The sequence below is a fragment of the Triticum dicoccoides genome, chromosome 1A (assembly GCF_002162155.2).
Source record: "Triticum dicoccoides isolate Atlit2015 ecotype Zavitan chromosome 1A, WEW_v2.0, whole genome shotgun sequence".
Lineage (NCBI taxonomy): Eukaryota > Viridiplantae > Streptophyta > Magnoliopsida > Poales > Poaceae > Triticum > Triticum dicoccoides.
In genome coordinates this window covers 440174621-440188529 of record NC_041380.1, presented here as the reverse complement: position 1 = coordinate 440188529, position 13909 = coordinate 440174621, and positions in this window count along the sequence as shown.

The following is a 13909-nucleotide window of genomic DNA, read 5'->3' as shown; positions in this document are numbered from 1 at the left end:
CATCACCATGATCTTGCGTGTGCGTAGGAAATTTTTTGAAATTACTACGTTCCCCAACAGTGGCATCCGAGCCTAGGTTTTATGTGTTGGTGTTGTGCATGAGTAGAACACAAGTGAGTTGTGGGCGATATAAGTCATACTGCTTACCAGCATGTCACACTTTGGTTCGGCGGTATTGTTGGATGAAGCAGCCCGGACCGACATTACGCTTACGCTTACGCGAGACTGGTTCTACCGACGTGCTTTGCACACAGGTGGCTGGCGGGTGTCAGTTTCTCCAACTTTAGTTGAACCGAGTGTGGCTACGCCCGGTCCTTGCGAAGGTTAAAACAGCACCAACTTGACAAACTATCGTTGTGGTTTTGATGCGTAGGTAAGAACGGTTCTTGCTCAGCCCGTAGCAGCCACATAAAACTTGCAACAACAAATTAGATGACGTCTAACTTGTTTTTGCAGGGCATGTTGTGATGTGATATGGTCAAGACATGATGCTAAATTTTATTGTATGAGATGATCATGTTTTGTAACCGAGTTATCGGCAACTGGCAGGAGCCATATGGTTGTCGCTTTATTGTATGCTATGCAATTGCACTGTAATGCTTTACTTTATCACTAAGCAGTAGCGATAGTCATGGAAGCATAAGATTGGCGAGATGACAACGATGCTACGATGGTGATCAAGGTGTCGCGCCGGTGACGATGGTGATCATGACGGTGCTTCGGAGATGGAGATCACAAGCACAAGATGATGATGGCCATATCATATCACTTATATTGATTGCATGTTATGTTTATCTTTTATGCATCTTATCTTGCTTTGTTTGACGGTAGCATTATAAGATAATCTCTCACTAAATTTCAACATAAAAGTGTTCTCCCTAAGTATGCACCGTTGCCAAAGTTCATTGTGCCCAGACACCACGTGATGATCGGGTGTGATAAGCTCTACGTCCATCTACAACGGGTGCAAGCCAATTTTGCACACGCAGAATACTCAAGTTAAACTTGACGATCCTAGCATATGCAGATATGGCCTCGGAACACTAAGACCGAAAGGTCGAGCGTGAATCATATAGTAGATATGATCAACATAATGATGTTCACCATTGAAAGCTATTCCATTTCACGTGATGATCGGTTATGGTTTAGTTGATTTGGATCATGTGATCACTTAGATGATTAGAGGGGTGTCTATCTAAGTGGGAGTTCTTAAGTAATATGATTAATTGAACTTTAATTTATCATGAACTTAGTCCTGGTAGTATTAGCATATCTATGTTGTAGAGCAATAGCTCGCGATGTTGCTCCCCATTTAATTTTTATATGTTCCTAGAGAAAACTAAGTTGAATGTTAGTAGCAATGATGCGGATTGGAGTTAATCTTCCAGATAAAATAGTGATTGACATAATTCTCTAGTCACCATCGCCAAGTTAGTAGAACTTCGTGATGAACTATAATATGCAAGGGATAACGGAAACGATTCCCAAGCTCTTCGCGATGCTTAAATCGACAAAGGTAGAAATCAAGAAAAGCATCAAGTGTTGATGGTAAACAAAACCACTAGTTTCAAGTAAAGGAACAAAGGGAAGAAAGGGGAACTTCAAGAAGAACGGCAAGCAAGTTGCTGCTCAAGTAAAAAACCAAGTCTGGACCGAAGCCTGAAACTGAGTGCTTCTACTACAAAGGGACTGGTCATTGGAAGCGGAACTACCCCAAGTATTTGGCGGATAAGAAGGATGGCAAAGTGAACAAAGGTATATTTGATATACATATTATTGATGTGTATTTTACTAGTGTTCGTAGCAACCCCTCGGTATTTGATACTGGTTCAGTTGCTAAGAGTAGTAACTCGAAACGGGAGTTGCAGAATGAACAGAGGCTAGTTAAGGGTAAAGTGACGATGTGTGTTGGAAGTGGTTCCAAGGTTGATATGATCATCATCGCACACTCCCTATACTTTTGGGATTAGTGTTGAACCTAAATAAGTGTCATTTGGTGTTTGCGTTGAGCATGAATATGATTTGATCATGTTTATTGCAATACGGTTATGCAATACGGTTATTCATTTAAGTAAGAGAATAAATTGTTGTTCTGTTTACATGAATAAAACCTTATATGGTCACACACCCAATGAAAATGGTTCATTGGATCTCGATCGTAGTGATACACATATTCATAATATTGAAACCAAAAGATGCAAAGTTAATAATGATAGTGCAACTTATTTGTGGCACTGCCGTTTAGGTCATATTGGTGTAAAACGCATGAAGAAAATCCATGCTGATGGGCTTTTGGAATCACTTGATTATGAATCAATTGATGCTTGCAAACCATGCCTCATGGGCAAGATGACTAAGACTCTGTACTCCGGAACAATGGAGCAAGCAACAGATTTGTTGGAAATCATACATACTGATGTATGTGGTCCGATGAATATTGAGGCTCGCGGCAGGTATCATTATTTTCTGATCTTCACAGATGATTTGAGCAGATATGAGTATATCTACTTGATGAAACACAAATCTGAAACATTTGAAAAGTTTGAAGAATTTCAGAGTGAAGTGGAGAATCATCGTAACAAAAATAAAAGTTTCTACGATATGATCGCAGAAGGAAAATATTTGAGTTACGAGTTTGGCCTTCAGTTAAAACATTCTGAAATAGTTTCACTGCTCATGCCACCTGGAACACCACAGTGTAATGGTGTGTCTGAACGTCGTAACCGTACTTTATTAGATATGGTGCGATCTATGACGTCTCTTACTGATTTACCGCTATCATTTTGGGGTTATGCATTAGAGACAGCTACATTCACGTTAAATAGGGCACCATCTAAATCCGTTGAGACGACACCGTATGAACTATGGTTTGGCAAGAAACCTAAGTTGTCGTTGCTTAAAGTTTGAGGTTGCATTGCTTATGTGAAAAAGTTTCAACCTGATAAGCTCAAACCCAAATCGGAGAAGTGCGTCTTCATAGGATACCCAAAAGAAAATGTTGGGTACACCTTCTATCACAGATCCGAAGGCAAGATATTCATTGTTGAGAATGGATCCTTTCTAGAGAAGGAGTTCCTCTCGAAAGAAGTGAGTGGGAGGAAAGTAGAACTTGGTGAGGTAATTGTACCTGCTCCCATATTGGAAAGTAGTTCATCATAGAAATCTGTTCCTGTGACTACTACACCAATTAGTGAGGAAGCTAATGATGATGATCATGTAACTTCAGATCAAGTTACTACCGAACCCTCGTAGGTAAACCAGAGTGAGATTCGCACCAGAGTGGTACGGTAATCTTGTTCTAGAGGTCATGTTACTTGACCATGATGAGCCTACGAACTATGAGGAAGCGATGATGAGCCTAGATTCCACGAAATGGCTTGAGGCCATGAAATCTGAGATGAGATCCATGTATGAGAACAAAGTATGGACTTTGATTGACTTGCCCAATGATCGACGAGGCATTGAGATTAAATGGATCTTCAAGAGGAAGACGGACGCTGATATTAGTGTTACTATCTACAAAGCTAGAATTGTCACAAAAAGGTTTTCGACAAGTTCAAGGTGTTGACTACGATGAGAGTTTCTCACTCATATCTATGCTTAAGTCTGTCCGAATCATGTTAGCAATTGCCGCATTTTATGAAATCTGGCAAATGGATAAACAAAACTGCATTCCTTAATGGATTTATTAAAGAAGAGTTGTATATGATGCAACCAGAAGGTTTTGTCAATCCTAAAGGTACTAACAAAATATGCAAGCTCCAGTGATCCATCTATGGACTGGTGCAAGCATCTCGGAGTTGGAATATATGCTTGGATAAGTTGATCAAAGCATATAGTTTTATACAGACTTGCGGTGAAGCCTGTATTTACAAGAAAGTGAGTGGGAGCACTACAACATTTCTGATAAGTATATGTGAATGACATATTGTTGATCGGAGATAATGTAGAATTATTCTGCAAAGCATAAAGGAATGTTTGAAAGGAGTTTTTCAAAGAAAGACCTTGGTGAAGCTGCTTACATATTGAGCATCAAGATCTATAGAGATAGATCAAGACACTTGATAAGTTTTTCAATGAGTACATACCTTGACAAGATTTTGAAGTAGTTCAAAATGGAATAGTCAAAGAAGGAGTTCTTGCCTGTGTTACAAGGTGTGAAGTTGAGTAAGACTCAAAACCCGACCACGACAGAAGATAGAGAGAAATGAAAGTCATTCCTTATGCCTCGGCCATAGGTTCTATAAAGTATGCCATCCTGTGTACCGGACCTATTGTATACCCTGCCCTGAGTTTGGCAAGGGAGTACAATAGTGATATAGGAGTAGATCACTAGACAGCGGTCAAAATTATCCTTAGTGGAATAAGCATATGTTTCTCGATTATGGAGGTGACAAAAAGGTTCGTCGTAAAGGGTTACGTCGATGCAAATTTTGACACTGATCCAGATGACTCTAAATCTCAATCTGGATACAAATTGAAAGTGGGAGCAATTATCTAGAGTAGCTCCATGCAGAGCATTGTTGACATAGAAATTTACAAAATACTTACGGATCTAAATGTGGCAGACCCGTTGACTAAACTTCTCTCACAAGCAAAACATGATCACACCTTAGTACTCTTTGGGTGTTAATCACATAGCGATGTGAACTAGATTATTGACTCTAGTAAACCCTTTGGGTGTTGTTCACATGTCGATGTGAACTATGGGTGTTAATCACATGGTGATGTGAACTATTGGTATTAAATCACATGGCGATGTGAACTAGATTATTGACTCTAGTGCAAGTGGGAGACTGAAGGAAATATGCCCTAGAGGCAATAATAAAGTTATTATTTATTTCCTTATATCATGATAAATGTTTATTATTCATGCTAGAATTGTATTAACCGGAAACATAATACATGTGTGAATACATAGACAAACATAGTGTCACTAGTATGCCTCTACTTGACTAGCTCGTTGATCAAAGATGGTTATGTTTCCTAACCATAGACATGAGTTGTCATTTGATTAACGGGCTCACATCATTAGGAGAATGATGTGATTGACTTGACCCATTCCGTTAGCATAGCACTTGATCGTTTAGTTTGTTGCTATTGCTTTCTTCATGACTTATACATGTTCCTATGACTATGACATTATGCAACTCCCATTTACCGGAGGAACACTTTGTGTGCTACCAAACGTCACAACGTAACTGGGTGATTATAAAGGTGCTCTACAGGTGTCTCCGAAGGTTCTTGTTGGGTTGGCGTATTTTGAGATCGGGATTTGTCACTCCGATTGTTGGAGAGGTATCTCTGGCCCTCTCGGTAATGCACATCACTTAAGCCTTGCAAGCATTGCAACTAATGAGTTAGTTGCAGGATGATGTATTACGGAACGAGTAAAGAGACTTGCCGGTAACGAGATTGAACTAGGTATTGAGATACCGACGATCGAATCTCGGGCAAGTAACATACCGATGACAAAGGGAACAACGTATGTTGTTATGCGGTCTGACCGATAAAGATCTCCGTAGAATATGTGGGAGCCAATATGAGCATCCAGGTTCCACTATTGGTTATTGACCAAAGACGTGTCTCGGTCATGTCTACATTGTTCTCGAACCCGTAGGGTCCGCACGCTTAAGGTTTTGATGACAGTTATATTATGAGTTTATGAGTTTTGATGTACCGAAGGAGTTCGGAGTCCCGGATGAGATCGGGGACATGACGAGGAGTCTTGAAATGGTCGAGACATAAAGATTCATATATTGGACGACTATATTCGGACATCAGAAAGGTTCCAAGTGATTCGGGTATTTTTCGGAGTACCGGAGAGTTACGGGAATTCGCCGGGGAGTATATGGACCTTATTGGGCCATACGGGAATAGAGGAGAGAGGCCAAAAGGAAGGAGGCGCCCCCCCCCTCTGGTCTGAATTGGACAAGGGGTGCAGCCCGCTTTTCCTTGTTCCTCTCCCCCTCTTTCCTTCTCTCCTACTCCAACAAGGGAAGGAGGAGTCCTACTCCCGGTGGGAGTAGGACTCCCCCCTTGGCGCGCCCTCCTCCTAGGCCGGCCGCCTCCCTCTCTTGCTCCTTTATATACGGGGGCAGGGGGGCACCCCATAGACACACAAGTTGATCATTGATCTCTTAGCCGTGTGCGGTGCCCCCCTCCACCATAGTCCTCGATAATATTATAGTGGTGCTTAGGCGAAGCCCTGCGAGAGTAGAACATCAAGATCGTCACCACGTCGTCGTGCTGACGGAACTCTTCCCTGACATTCTGCTGGATCGAAGTCCGGGGATCGTCATCGAGCTGAACGTGTGCTAGAACTTGGAGGTGCCGTAGTTTCGGTGCTTGATCGGTCGGATCATGAAGACGTACGACTACATCAACCGCGTTGTGCTAACGCTTCCGCTTTCGGTCTACGAGGGTACGTGGACAACACTCTCCCCTCTCGTTGCTATGCATGACCATGATCTTGCGTGTGCGTAGGAATTTTTTTGAAATTACTACGTTCCCCAACAGAAAGTGACAACATAAGAGACTCTTTATCATGAAGATCATGGTGCTAGTTTGAAGCACATGTGTGGAAAAAGGATAGTAGCATTGCCTCTTCTCTCTTTTTCTCTCATTTTATGGGCCTCTCTTTTTTATGGCCTTTCTCTTTTTTTTCGAAGAACTTCCCTCACATGGGACAATGCTCTAATAATGAAAGTCATCACACTTTTATTTACTTTACAACTCAAGAATTACAAATCGATACTTAGAACAAAATATGACTCTATGTGATGCCTCCGGCGGTGTACCGGGATATGCAATGAATCAAGAGTGACATGTATGAAAGAATTATGAAGGTGGCTTTGCCACAAATACGATGTCAACTACATGATCACGCAAGGCAATATGACAATGATGGAGCATGTCATAATAAACGGAATGATGGAAAGTTGCATGGCAATATATCTCGGAATGGATATGGAAATGCCATAATAGGTAGGTATGGTGGCTGTTTTGAGGAAGATATAAGGAGGCTTATGTGTGATAGAGCGTATCATATCACGGGGTTTGGATGCACCGGCGAAGTTTGCACCAAATCTCGAGGTGAGAAAGGGCAATGCACGGTACCGAAGAGGCTAGCAATGATGGAAGGGTGAGAGTGCATATAATCCATGGATTCAACATTAGTCATAAATAACTCATATACTTATTGCAAAAATCTACAAGTCATCAAAACCAAGCACTACACGCCCGCTCCTAGGGGGATAGATTGGTAGGAAAAGACCATCGTTCGTCCCCGACCGCCACTCATAAGGAAAACAATCAAAGAACACCCCATGCTTCAAATTTGTCACACAACGTTTACCATACGTGCATGCTATGGGACTTGCCAACTTCAACACAAGTATTTCTAAATTCCATAATTACTCAACTAGCACAACTCTAATATTACCACCTTTATATCTCAAAACAACTATCAAGAACCAAACTTCTCATAACATTTAATGCACTCTATATGAAAGTTTTTATTATACCCATCCTGGATGTCTATCATATTAGGACTAATTTCATAACCAAAGCAAATTACCATGCTGTTCTAAAATACTCTCAAAATAATATAAGTGAAGCATGAGAGATCAATAATTTCTATAAAACCACCACCGTGCTCTAAAAATATATAAGTAAAGCACTAGAGCAAAATTATCTAGCTCAAAAGATATAAGTGAAGCACATAGAGTATTCTAATAAATTCCGATTCATGTGTGTCTCTCCCAAAAGGTGTGTACAACAAGGATGATTGTGGTAAACTAAAAAATCAAAAACTCAAATCATACAAGATGCTCCAAGCAAAACACATATCATGTGGTGAATAAAAATATAGCCTCAAGTAAAGTTACCGATAGATGAAGACGAAAGAGGGGATGCCTTCCGGGGCATCCCCAAGCTTAGGCTTTTGGTTTTCCTTGAATTTTACCTTGGGGTGCCTTGGGAATCCCCAAGCTTAGTCTCTTGCCACTCCTTGTTCTGAAATCCATCAAATCTTTACCAAAAAACTTGAGAACTTCACAACACAAAACTCAACAGAAAATCTCATGAGCCCCGTTAGTATAAGAAAACAAACCACCACTTTAAGGTACTGTAATGAACTCATTCTTTATTTATATTGGTGTTAAACCTATTGTATTCCAACTTCTCTATGGTTCATACCCCCCGATACTAGCCATAGATTCATCAAAATAAGCAAACAACACACGAAAAACAGAATCTGTCAAAAATAGAACACTCTATAGTAATCTGTAGGTTTCAAATACTTCCGAACTCCAAAAATCCTGAAAAAATAGGATATCATAAATAATTTGTATATTGATCTACTACAGTTGGAATCAGTATTTTATCGCTCTCTGGTTAAAAATGAAAATTATTCTCATGAGTGCATACTTTCTGTTTTTTCAGCAGGATCAAATAACAGTCATCCAAGAAGATCCTAAAGGCTTTACTTGGCACAAACACTAATTAAAACATAAAAAACACAATCATAACAGAGGATAGATGATTTATTTATTACTAAACAGGAACAGAAAGCAAGGAACAAAAATAAAATTGGGTTGCCTCCCAACAAGTGCCATCGTTTAACGCCCTTAGCTAGGCATAAAAGCAAGAATAGATCTAGGCATTGCCATGATAATGATAAGTTAAATCACGAAAACTCATCTCATACTCCCTAGGTTCAGCAGCAAGATTTCTTTGTGGCAAGCAAAAGTAATCAAAAGGGCTAAATTTAATGGGACAAAAGTCCCCAAGATCAAGCTCGGAAGGTATTGGTTCCTCCTCTGGCCCCTCATATTGCACAAGCAATTCATCATTATAAGCATTCTTTTGGAAAAAAATCATGAGCCTTTGTTCAAGGGAAAAACCTAACCCATCGTTCCGGATAGCAAAATTATCATTAAGTTTAGAAATCCTGTCAACTAGAACGTCAGTAGGAACCTTTTTTCTAAGGTTTTCATTAAAAGCAACATGATCTAGAGATCATAAGCGCATTATGTCCTCTTGATAAAAAAGGATTGCTTTTATAGGAGGACGGCCGACATCCACCCTATAATGTGAAAAAAATTCATTGGCCTCTTTTATTATAAATTTGAACTCATGAGCTAAAAAGATGGTAGCTGCCTGCTTAACAAAAGAATGCTCAATATTAGAAAATTCTATATCCTCTGTATGCAAGGATGCATATGGATAAATTGTCTTTCAAGTTCAACCACAAGGAAAGATATAGCATCCGCAAGACTACTAGCTTTATGAAGGATAGACCCACTCATGGTGGGCAAAGCATCGACATGGGTAAAGAAATCTTGAATAACTCCTTTTCCAATAATATTACTACTACCAATCCAAAACTTTTTAGTGTGTAAAATAGTAGGTTCTTCATGAGGATAATCAAAAGCATCAACATTTCCCCCTTCATTACTACTATCCTTTTCAATGATAACCTCCCCAGTTTCAGACATGATGACAACTAAACGAACTAGAGCGAACACACAAAAGGCAAGCAAAAAGAGACGAACGGAAAAAGGGCAAACGGAAAAGAGGCAAATAAAACGGCAAGGGTGAAGTGGGGGAGAGGAAAACGAGAGGCAAATGGCAACTTGGTGTGTCTTGACTTGGCGTAGATCTCCCCGACAACGGCGCCAGAAATCCTTCTTGCTACCTCTTGAGGATGCGTTGGTTTTCACTTGAAGAGGAAAGGGTTATGCAGCAAAGTAGCATAAGTATTTCTCTCAGTTTTTGAGAACCAAGGTATCAATCCAGTAGGAGACTACACGCAAGTCACCTAGTACCTGCACAAACAAACAAGAACCTCGCAACCAACGCGATGAAGGGGTTGTCAATCCCTTCACGGTCACTTACGAAAGTGAGATCTGATAGAGATAATAAGATAAATATGTTTGGTATTTTTGTTGTATAGATGGAAAAGTAAAGATTGCAAAATAAACGGCGACAGAAATAGCTAGTTGACGGGAAAATAGTATGATGCAAAGTAGACCCGGGGGCCATAGGTTTCACTAGTGGCTTCTCACAAGATAGCATATATTACGGTGGGTGAACAAATTACTGCCGAGCAATTGATAGAAAAGTGCATAGTTATGATGATATCTAGGCATGATCATGAACATAGGCATCACGTCTGTGTTAAATAGACCGAAACGATTCTACATCTACTACTATTACTCCACACATCGACCGCTATCCAGCATGCATCTAGAGTATTAAGTTCAAGAGAACAGAGTAACGCATTAGGCAAGATGATATGATGTAGAGGGATAAACTCAAGCAATATGATATAAACCCCATCTTTTTATCCTCGATGGCAACAATACAATACGTGTCGGTTCCCTTTCTGTCACTGGGATCAAGCACCGCAAGATTGAACCCAAAGCTAAGCACTTCTCCCATTGCAAGAAAGATCAATCTAGTAGGCCAAACCAAACTGATAATTCGAAGAGACTTGCAAAGATATCAAATCATGCATATAAGAATTCAGAGAAGAATCAAATATTGTTCATAGATAATCTTAATCATAAACCCACAATCCATTGGATCTCGGCAAACACACCGCAAAAAGAATTACATTGAATAGATCTCTAAGAACATCAAGGAGAACTTTGTATTGAGATCCAAAGAGAGAGAAGAAGCCATCTAGCTAATAACTATGGACCCGAAGGTCTGTGGTAAACTACTCACACATCATCGGAGAGGCTATGGTGTTGATGTAGAAGCTCTCCGTGATCGAATCCCCCTCCAGAAGATCGCCAGAAAAGGTCCCTAGATAGGATCTCACGGGTACAGAAGGTTGCGGCGGTGGAAAAGTGGTTTCGTGGCTCCCCTGGGCGTTTTCAGGGTATAAGAGTATATATAGGCAAAATAAGTAGGTCAGTGGAGCTACGAGGGGCCCATGAGGGTGGAGGGCGCGCCTCCCTACCTCGTGGCGGCCTCGCTGCTTCCTTGACGTCCACTCCAAGTCTCCTGGATTGCGTCTGTTCCAAAAAAGATCCTCGCGAAGGTTTCATTCTGTTTGGATTTCGTTTGATATTCCTTTTCTGCGAAACATTGAAATAGGCAAAAAAAACACCAATTTGCACTGGGCCTTCGGTTAATAGGTTAGTCCCAAAAATAATATAAAAGTGCATAATAAAGCCCATAAACATCCAAAACAGACAATATAATAGCATGGAACAATAAAAAAATTATAGATACATTGGAGACGTATCATCATCCAGATCGAGACTCAGAGTCATCTAGATTAGTGTCAAAGCTTGCATCGACGTAACTCTTTATCTTTATCACCTCCATAACCGAGAAATATTTCCTTACTCCTCTTAGGTAACTAAGGATAACTTTGACCGCTGTCCAGTGATCCACTCCTGGATCACTATCGTACCTCTTTGCCAAACTCATGGTAAGGTACACTATAGGTCTAGTACACAACATAGCACAATTTATAGAACCTATGGCTGAGGCATATGGAATGACTTTCATTCTCTCTATATATTCTGCCGCGGTCGGGTTTTGAGTCTTATTCAACTTCACACCTTGTAACACAGGTAAGAACCCTTTCTTTGACTGATCCATTTTGAACTCTTTCAAAATCTTTTCAAGGTATGTGCTTTGTGAAAGTCCAATCAAGCATATTGATCTATCTCTATAGATCTTGATGCTCAATATATAAGCAGCTTCACCGCGGTCTTTTATTGAAAAAATCTTATTCAAGTACCCTTTTATGCTATCCAGAAATTTTGTATTATTTCCAATCAACAATATGTCATCCAATATAATATTAGAAATGCTACAGAGCTCCCACTCACTTTCTTGTAAATACAGGCTTGTCCAAAAGTCTATATAAAACCATATGCTTTGATCACACTATCAAAGCATATATTCCAACTCCGAGATGCTTGCACCAGTCCATAAATAGATCGCTGGAGCTTGCACACTTTGTTAGCACCTTTAGGATCAACAAAACCTTCTGGTTGCATCATATACAACTCTTCTTTAAGAAATCCATTGAGGAATGAAGTTTTGACATCCATTTGCCCAATTTCATAATCATAAAATGCGGCAATTGCTAACATGATTCAGACAGACTTAAGCATAGATACAGGTGAGAAGGTCTCATCGTAGTCAACTCCTTGAAGTTGTCAAAAACCTTTCGCAACAAGTTGAGCTTTGTAGACAGTAACATTACCATCAGCGTCAGTCTTCTTCTTGAAGATCCATTTATTCTCTATGACTTGCCAATCATCGGGCAAGTCAACCAAAGTCCATACTTTGTTCTCATACATGGATCCTATCTCAGATTTCATGGCCTCAAGCCATTTATCGGAATCTGGGCTCATCATCGCTTCCTCATAGTTCGTAGGTTCGTCATGGTCTAGTAACATGACTTCCAGAACAGGATTACCGTACCACTCTGGTGCGGAACATGCTCTGGTTGACCTACGAGGTTCGATAGTAACTTGATCTGAAGTTTCATGATCATTATTATTAGCTTCCTCTCTAGTTGGTGTAGGCATCACTGGATCTGATTTCTGTGATGAGCTACTTTCAAATTCGAGAGAAGGTACAATTACCTCATCAAGTTCTACTTTCCTCCTACTCATTTCTTTCGAGAGAAACTCCTTCTCTAGAAATGATCCATTGCTAGCAACAAAGATCTTGCCTTTGGATCTGTGATAGAAGGTGTACCCAATAGTTTCTTTTGGGTATCCTATGAAGACACATTTCTCCGATTTGGGGTTCGAGCTTATCAGGCTGAAATTTTTTCACATAAGCATCGCAACCCCAAACTTTAAGAAACGAGAGCTTAGGTTTCTTTCCAAAACACAGTTCATACGGTGTCATCTCAGCGGATTTACATGGTTCCCTACTTAACGTGAATGCAACTGTCTCTAATGCATAACCCCAAAACGATAGTGGTAAATCGATGAGAGACATCATAGATCGCACCATGTCCAATAAAGTACGGTTACGACATTCGGACACACCATTATGTTGTGGTGTTCCAGGTGGCATGAGTTGTGAAACTATTCCACATTGTTTTAAATGAAGGCCAAACTTGTAACTCAAATATTCTCCTCCGCGATTAGATCATAGAAACTTTATTTTCTTGTTACGATGACTCTCCACTTCACTCTAAAATTCTTTGAACTTTTCAAATGTTTCAGACTTGTGTTTCATTAAGTAGATATACCCATATCTGCTCAAATCATTTGTGAAGGTTAAAAAATAATGATACCTGCTGCGAGCCTCAACACTCATTGACCGCATACATTGGTATGTATTATTTCCAATAAGTCAGTGGCTCGCTCCATTGTTTCGGAGAACAGAGTCTTAGTCATCTTGCCCATGAGGCATGGTTTGCAAGTATCAAATGATTCATAATCAAGTGATTCCAAAAATCCATCCGCATGGAGTTTCTTCATGCGCTTTACACCAATATGACCTAAATGGCAGTGCCACAAATATGTTGCACTATCATTATCAACTTTGCATCTTTTGGCATCAATGTTATGAATATGTGTATCACTACGATCGAGATTCAATAAAACATTCACCTCGGGTGTATGACCATAGAAGGTTTAATTCATGTAAACAGGACAACAATTATTCTCTGACTTAAATGAATAACCGTATTGCAATAAACATGATCTTATCATATTCATGCTCAACGCAAACACCAAATAACATTTATGTCAGGTTCAACACTAATCCCGAAGGTAGAGGGAGTGTGCGATGGTGATCATATCAACCTTGTAATCACTTCCAACACACATCATCACCTCGCCCTTAACTAGTCTCTGTTTATTTTGCAACTAATGTTTCGAGTTACTACTCTTAGCAACTAAACCAGTATCAAATA